The sequence below is a fragment of the Apteryx rowi genome, unplaced genomic scaffold, assembly GCF_003343035.1.
Source record: "Apteryx rowi isolate R43461 unplaced genomic scaffold, aptRow1 scaffold_93, whole genome shotgun sequence".
In the NCBI taxonomy this organism is placed as follows: domain Eukaryota; kingdom Metazoa; phylum Chordata; class Aves; order Apterygiformes; family Apterygidae; genus Apteryx; species Apteryx rowi.
The window spans coordinates 1947273-1953998 of record NW_020451238.1 but is presented as its reverse complement, the minus strand read 5'-3'; the positions used below and the strand labels follow the sequence as shown (position 1 = coordinate 1953998).

Below are 6726 nucleotides of genomic sequence, written 5' to 3'. Positions count from 1 at the left end.
TCATCACGGTTTGAAAGGCACATTATTCTCTTCTTCCCTTCCCATTTGCCTTAAAAATCCCCCAGGTTTCCAGAGATGTTTTTCAGATYAATCTCTCCTTTCTCAGAGAGGCTGGGTTTGTGCACATACGTTTATYAGCCATTTTACACTAATACATTGGACTGCGACGATCACGTTTGGTGTTTGGGGAAAATTCTTTGCTGCTGCAGTAGCTGAATGCAGCCATCTACACGTGGGCTTTTTTTTCTTTTGGCTACAGACAACAAACACTGCATATGTATGCTTTTTACAGAGCAGCAGATTGGCTTAAGATTAATTCCAAAACCTATTTTATCAGATTGCCCTGATTAGCTCAGATATCAGATCTGTTCTACAAGACATACTTTAAATCTCTCTCCAATTTAAGTTCAGGGGGGAAAAAAGCAGTGAATTCTCGGATGTATCACAACAGAGAAATAAAGCTCCTGTTAAAAAAAAGGAAACACGCAAGTGAGAGGCATCAAGTCCGTGACAAATAGAAATAGTAAAAGCACGAAGAAGCATCAGGAAAGCTCCTCCAGTAACAATCTGCTATGACCACTGTGCCCGGGAGTTTGCTCCGTAGTATTGCACATTCACATTCAGGTTTTTACTGATGTAAGTAATTCTGCTCGGGCCAGCAGGACTGTGCATGGGAGCAACCTGCCAGGGGTGTTCTCAGCTAAGAGTTCGTGGTCTAATCCCACAGATCCAGGCAGGAGGGTAATTGGAGCATTTTTCCTGTTGTTCACAGGGTGAACACTCTCCTGACCTACCCCTGATGCTTGAACTGAGACATCTCACAGGAGAGAGCAGGGGTAGACATAAAGATTACAGTGTGGGAAAGGGACCTTTAAAAACACAACAGCTCGTGCAGCTAAATTCATTTCTACTGGAAAAACCCACCCTTGCTGCAGGCTAATATTTGGTGTACAGTGAACATATCCCTGAACAAGGAGGTCTCAACTGTGACACACAGAAGGAACCGATCCCTTGGTACTCTCAGACAAGGCAAGCGTGTGACGGCAACGGTGGGGAGGGGAACAGCAAGCTCCTTGTCTCGTGCGCTTGCTTTCCTGTATTTCACCAGCAGCTCTGCGTTGTATTAATCCTGCTTTGAAAATGCTCCACAACAGATTGGCTGGGCTTTAGGACAGTTGAAAAAACTCAAGTGGTTTTGGAAACTGCCTATATACGCGCAACACCCAGTTTTCAGGCCACTTGCCCTGCTGGTATTAACAATGCGACAGCAGTTCTCCTGTGGAGCAAATTCCTTATAAATATGGATTTACAAAACTGAAATGCCTGCGTAATAAAGACAGCYGAGAGACACAAGCCCACAAGTAGGATCATATTTAAGACTGGTTGCAAAATGTGACCAAACTGACAGCATATAACTCTGCTTAACATCTTTATAAATGTCAAATATGAGGAATAYGCATTTAAACAATACAGCAGAGGATAAAAGTAGCATTAGAAAACACAAATAAATGCAAGTCACAGATACATAAACACAATATTTTATTTTTGCACTACATTTTCAGGCTGCATAAATAATTGCATGCATACTCTGTGGCTATACTAAGCCACTGTGACAACTATGACCTTATTGTGGCAACAAAATACCAAGAAATCTCCTGAGATTTAGCAATATTTTCTGACACCACAGTCCTGCAGCTATCTCCACAAGCAATTAAATGAAAATGCTGCACCAATCCCTTCTATATTCCGAAGGGCTGCACCAGGGCAATTCAGCCTGTCTAAGAAAAAAAACTGAAGATGTATAACCAGCGACTGACAACTGCCAGTCAGCTCTAGCATACTCACTGCAACTTCCTGAAGTGGTTCAGATAGGACTGCAAGAGAAATACTATACTATATTCCCCTGGAGGTGCTAAAATCTCTTCCAGACAGGTTAATCTTCCTGAAAACGAAGCCTGTATTTTTCACAGGGAAAAAAAAACGCATTTGTGGAAGATGCCAGATTGCTTTGCACTCTCGATGCCAACCCCTCCTGCCACCCCCACTGTGTACTGGGATGCACTGCACTGAGCACAGGCAGCGGCCACCAGGGATATCCCACAAGGGGAGATACTCAGACGAGTCTGGTCTCTTGCTRTCCACCACCTCCTTGGCTGGAGGAGCAGAGAGGTTGGCAGCTGGCTAAAACATGCCAGTTCTGGGATACAGAAAAGCCCTGAGAAGTGAACAGAAAGGGTGTGGATGTTTTCCAGGGAATAAAGGCAAAAAAAAGCAGTTAGAACTGACTACCCAGAATTAAGTGTGTAAAAGAATAAGTGAAAACAGAGGGAGAGACTGAATGTAGATGAGAGAGCCTCAAGGAAAAAATCCAGAGGACATGAAGAGAAAAAGAGGAAAACGAGAGCAAAGGAGGTGGCAGAAAGCACTGCAAGAAAACCTTATGTCTGTTTTCCATGGTGCTACAGCAGTAACATCCTGAAGACAATAGAGCTATTTTTTATTTTGGTGGTGGCTTCAAAGGAGATGATTGTCCTACCTTCATTATCTGTAGTTCCTGCAAAATCGGTCCACAGTAAAAACCCCTGCCTCTGAAGCACTGCTGAAAACCAGCCAAGTTTGCCCTCAGAATAAAACAGGGGCTGTACATGGAGAGGTGTGCCGTCGCACGAGGCTGGTCATTGAATGCTCCTAGGAAGAGCTCTAATACTAAAATACGGCCTGGAGCTCAAACTTACCAACATTTCAGTGGTCAAGGCCAGAGCAGCAGCTAAGCCTCTGAATAGTCAATGCAGTCTCCTCCTTGGCATGTTCAGACAACTACCGTGCCCACCAAAGGACATCCCATGCAGGAATCYGACACACGGGAGTTGATTTCAACACGTTATTTAGGATTTTGCCTGTTTTCACCAAGCTTTTCTACTATAAGCAAAATCACTTTCCAAAAGTATTAAATTCCCACTATTGCACTTGGCATCACATAAAGCAGAGCCCCAAATTCCTGCCTGGCGGGTCTATACCATAGCACCTGTAGACTGAATCAAAAGGTAAAGTTTGCCGACAGACAGCCGGACTTTCAAACTTTGTTTGCTCAGGCTGTACCAGAAGYATCCAGCACTAACACAGTTTTCGCAAACATAGCAATCATTTGTTCTGCTTTGCAAAGGTCACCAGCTGAATCTCCCACTGAAGTCCATTTGCCAAATTCCGCTTTCGGTGGCAGAACTAAAGACTCCCTTCCCAGTGAGTTGGGCCTAATTCTTTATAATGAGCAGTCAGGAACATTATGTCTTTCTTATACACTGCAATTTTAAATTTGCAGAGTATAATCCTGGAAAAACAGGATTAAGTTTAATATGCTTTGAATTCACATGATCTCATTACCAGATCAGGGCCTTATTCTACACTATGTACTACTACATGTAAATTGTGCTCAGAGGCCTAATACGGGACAGCTACACACGTAACCCAGCAGTTCTGCCCGGAAAGGAGAGTTTGTGTAATATTACTCAAAGGACGTTTTGATTTTACTCTTATCCAAAATCCAAACCAAGTAGCAAATTCTGAAGACTAATGTAGCCTGCCACTTAGTGGCAATTCCCCTTAAAACCGGTGGGCTTTATTCTGGGGCACAAAAAGGTACACAGTTTAGAAGAACTTCAAGCTGGTTTCTTTTACTACAACAAGGTTATCAACTTGCTCTTACTTTGCAGTAGGATTTGCAAGGTAACAGCAAGCTGATACCCTGTTTGATTCTGCAAGTGCAGAGGTATGTGGATTGTGTGTCTAATGTACACATGGACATTTCTAACTTTCAAAGGGAAAAATGTGATTTAAGTACAAGATCTAGTGCCAAATTCCTCAAACAATTACAGATGTTTCTTACATGTCTGACCTAAGAGGACTGACTGCTGAAACCTAGACTTATCCAAACCACTACAATTTGCTCTACAAGCCATTTGCCTAGAGTAAAAGGACAAGAGGAGATCTAGATTTATGAATCACGACAAAAACTTATAAATCTTTGGCCTTGGCTTACAAGTTAAAAAAACAGTTAAATATGCAGTTTGCACACAAAGTAGCTTTTGGTCGTTTAATCACGTGTTCCAGTCTAACAGAGCAGAAGCAGCATTTGTGTTTCCCTGCCTTAAGGTATGCCTACTCTTTTAGTTCGATGCCAGTACTCAGAGCAGGAAAGCACGTAACCAAATTTGCAGAATACTGGAAGTGCMGCTGCATTCCCACAATGGGGAATAGACCAGATTAGGTACCTTTTCCTTCTAGCCTTAACATTTTGCAAGTGTGTAGGGTCCCCAGCACCTGAGAAGGCATTGCTGTTGACACAACAACTCCTGCTTCTCCAACTTTTCCACTCTCAGAAAGACACGGCATGGCAGGAACACAGTGGCTATACGCCACCTACTTGCCTAACACACAGGGGCTGTAACATGCAGCAGTGTCATTCAGAATGTAAGAGGGGTTTTGGTTTCTCAAACAGGTTGTCTAAACAGGCATGAAATTGTCCCAGAATTACTCCAATGCTCAGTTACTCATTTTGGGTCAAATTGCCTGAAATTACCGTTCTCTGACAATTCCAAGATAAAGAACGTATCTTCAGTTGTATATAATTTACCAGACTTTAACCATTTTGGGTGACTATTCCAAACATATAATTTTCCACCTCAGTCAAATGACTCTGTCAAACATTTTTTAAAACAAGGAAAAGGAAAACATTTCTTGCACAAATTAAATTCCAATAACCTCATCTTTGTCATATTTGTCTTATTAGTGGTGATGGTGTTTTGGGCCTAAAATTTGGCAGGGTGCTGCCATGGACATTTCTTCAGACCAAAAACTTTTCATCGCATTTTATCCCAAATTTTTTAATAGCTTTAGCTGGTTCAAAATGACATTTTTTCTGTGAATGAGCTATTCAAAAATCCTAATCAGAGACCCATTTTGCAAGAAGAGGTATAAACACAGCTGCTGGGAAGAGGCTGGTACAGACTGTTAACATAATGGTTTGAACTCTGTTTGGAGAAGAACCTCACAATGACAATTTAAATATGTCAAACATGCTTCTATGACCACAAAAAAGAAATGTKATGTGGTTTGATTTAAAAAAAAACAGTGAAATTTAATACTGAAATACAAAGAGCAGAAGGTGGTACCAGAGAAATATGATTTAAAAGTTACGTGCATTTTCCCAGAAGAGCCATGCCACCCGAGGAAGAGAGGAGGAACAGCAGGTGAGGAGGAAAGTCGGCTCAGGAAGGAGGAGTGAAAGCAATCCGAGGCYGAGCCAGAGCCAAGGAGACCAAGGCAGCCTCTTACGCCTACCAGGGCTCTACTGCCCGAGGGCATGGACGCAGCTGAGGATCACCAACGCTGAGGAGAGGCTTTCAGGACTTAGAAACCCCATGCAAAGGGCTCCTCAAATTGTATCCTGCTCCTCCTTGGTCATTTGCCTTCAAAACTATTCACTGCTTTCAAGGTCCGGGAGAAATCCAGTGTGGAGCCAAAACCAGATGGGAAAGCATTTATCGGCAGACAAACGGACTGAGGTCCAGGAGGGAGCCGGCGTGCTGAGACTCGGAGATAAGGCACACGACACCACCGACGGAAAGTGCCAAGAGGAACGGCTCAGGGGGCTGTTTCCACTGGGTGGCTGCAGAGGAAGATCAAATAATTGTTATACACCGTTTTCAGAGGATTTAGGGAGGGGGATAGAGAAGGGGGAGGTTTGTTGTTTCTTTGCTCACCACTAAAATAATTTTCAGTTCTAGTTATGGACAGCTACAATCCTAGCAATCATATTGGTGTGTCACGGAAACATATACCTGAGATAGTTTGGCTTCAGTTTATTCAGTATATGTAACAGTGGCAAAGAGTTTTCAAAAAAGGTAATCATTTTGAAAAGTTAGATGTATCCCTCTGAAACAGTGAGATAAAGAAAAAATCTACAATGCATTTTCCTTAGCCAGAGAAACAAAAGAATAAACTATTATAGTTTAAAAAAAAAAAAAAAAGACTAGAAAATTTTGCAAGAGAGCTGCCTTCAAGGAATATTTGAATTTCAGATTGAAAGGAGTTTTAGAGAAAATTCTTTGGTATGGACGTGGGATTTGCTAAAACTAACCAGGTAGCTTACCTTCTGGTTGGACCTCACATTTCCACTCCTAGGAGAGAAGAGGAACATATCAGTTTTGTGTTGTCAGATTGAAGCTGAGGATGTTCTTTAAAAAATTTGCAAAAATATCCACTTACCCAGCTCTGTGCCTCTCAGGCAAGGGAGGTCCCTATACGTTCTTTTGCCGATCTTCAAAAAAAAAAAAGGGGGGGAGGACTGGCAGCTCAGATACTGAATGTTGATGTCACCCAACTTCAACACTRGTGTTGGTTGCTGTCAATATGAAATTGGCTATGGCAGAGCAAATAATCTTGCACATCAGATGACTCGAATCTATTGCCGGTCCCACCGATACTATACAAAAGAGGGCAACATTCAATAATCAGGTTAGGTTGTTTGACAGTTTTTCTTTGGGTATTTTTGTTTGTTTCTGAAACTACCAACTCTGTAGACTGGAGAATTTTGAACAGAATAAATAGTTCCTTTCAAATATCCCATTATTACTAGGGATTTTTCCCCCCAAATTTTACTTCCACTAAAATTTGCAGTCTTGCCTCAGACTTTTCTTACTGGCAAGGCTGCATATCATGGTCTATTCT

At 42.1% G+C, this 6726-nt stretch overlaps 1 long non-coding RNA gene across 1 annotated transcript; it reads right to left on the bottom strand.

Moving 5' to 3' along the window:
• Positions 1 to 1501: 1501 nt before the first annotated feature.
• LOC112978425 lies at positions 1502 to 6501 on the bottom strand. Its single transcript, XR_003257887.1, has 3 exons — positions 6265 to 6501; positions 6149 to 6176; positions 1502 to 5665 (listed from the first exon to the last, which is right to left on the bottom strand). It is a non-coding gene; the product is annotated as an uncharacterized LOC112978425 (long non-coding RNA).
• Positions 6502 to 6726: the final 225 nt, after the last annotated feature.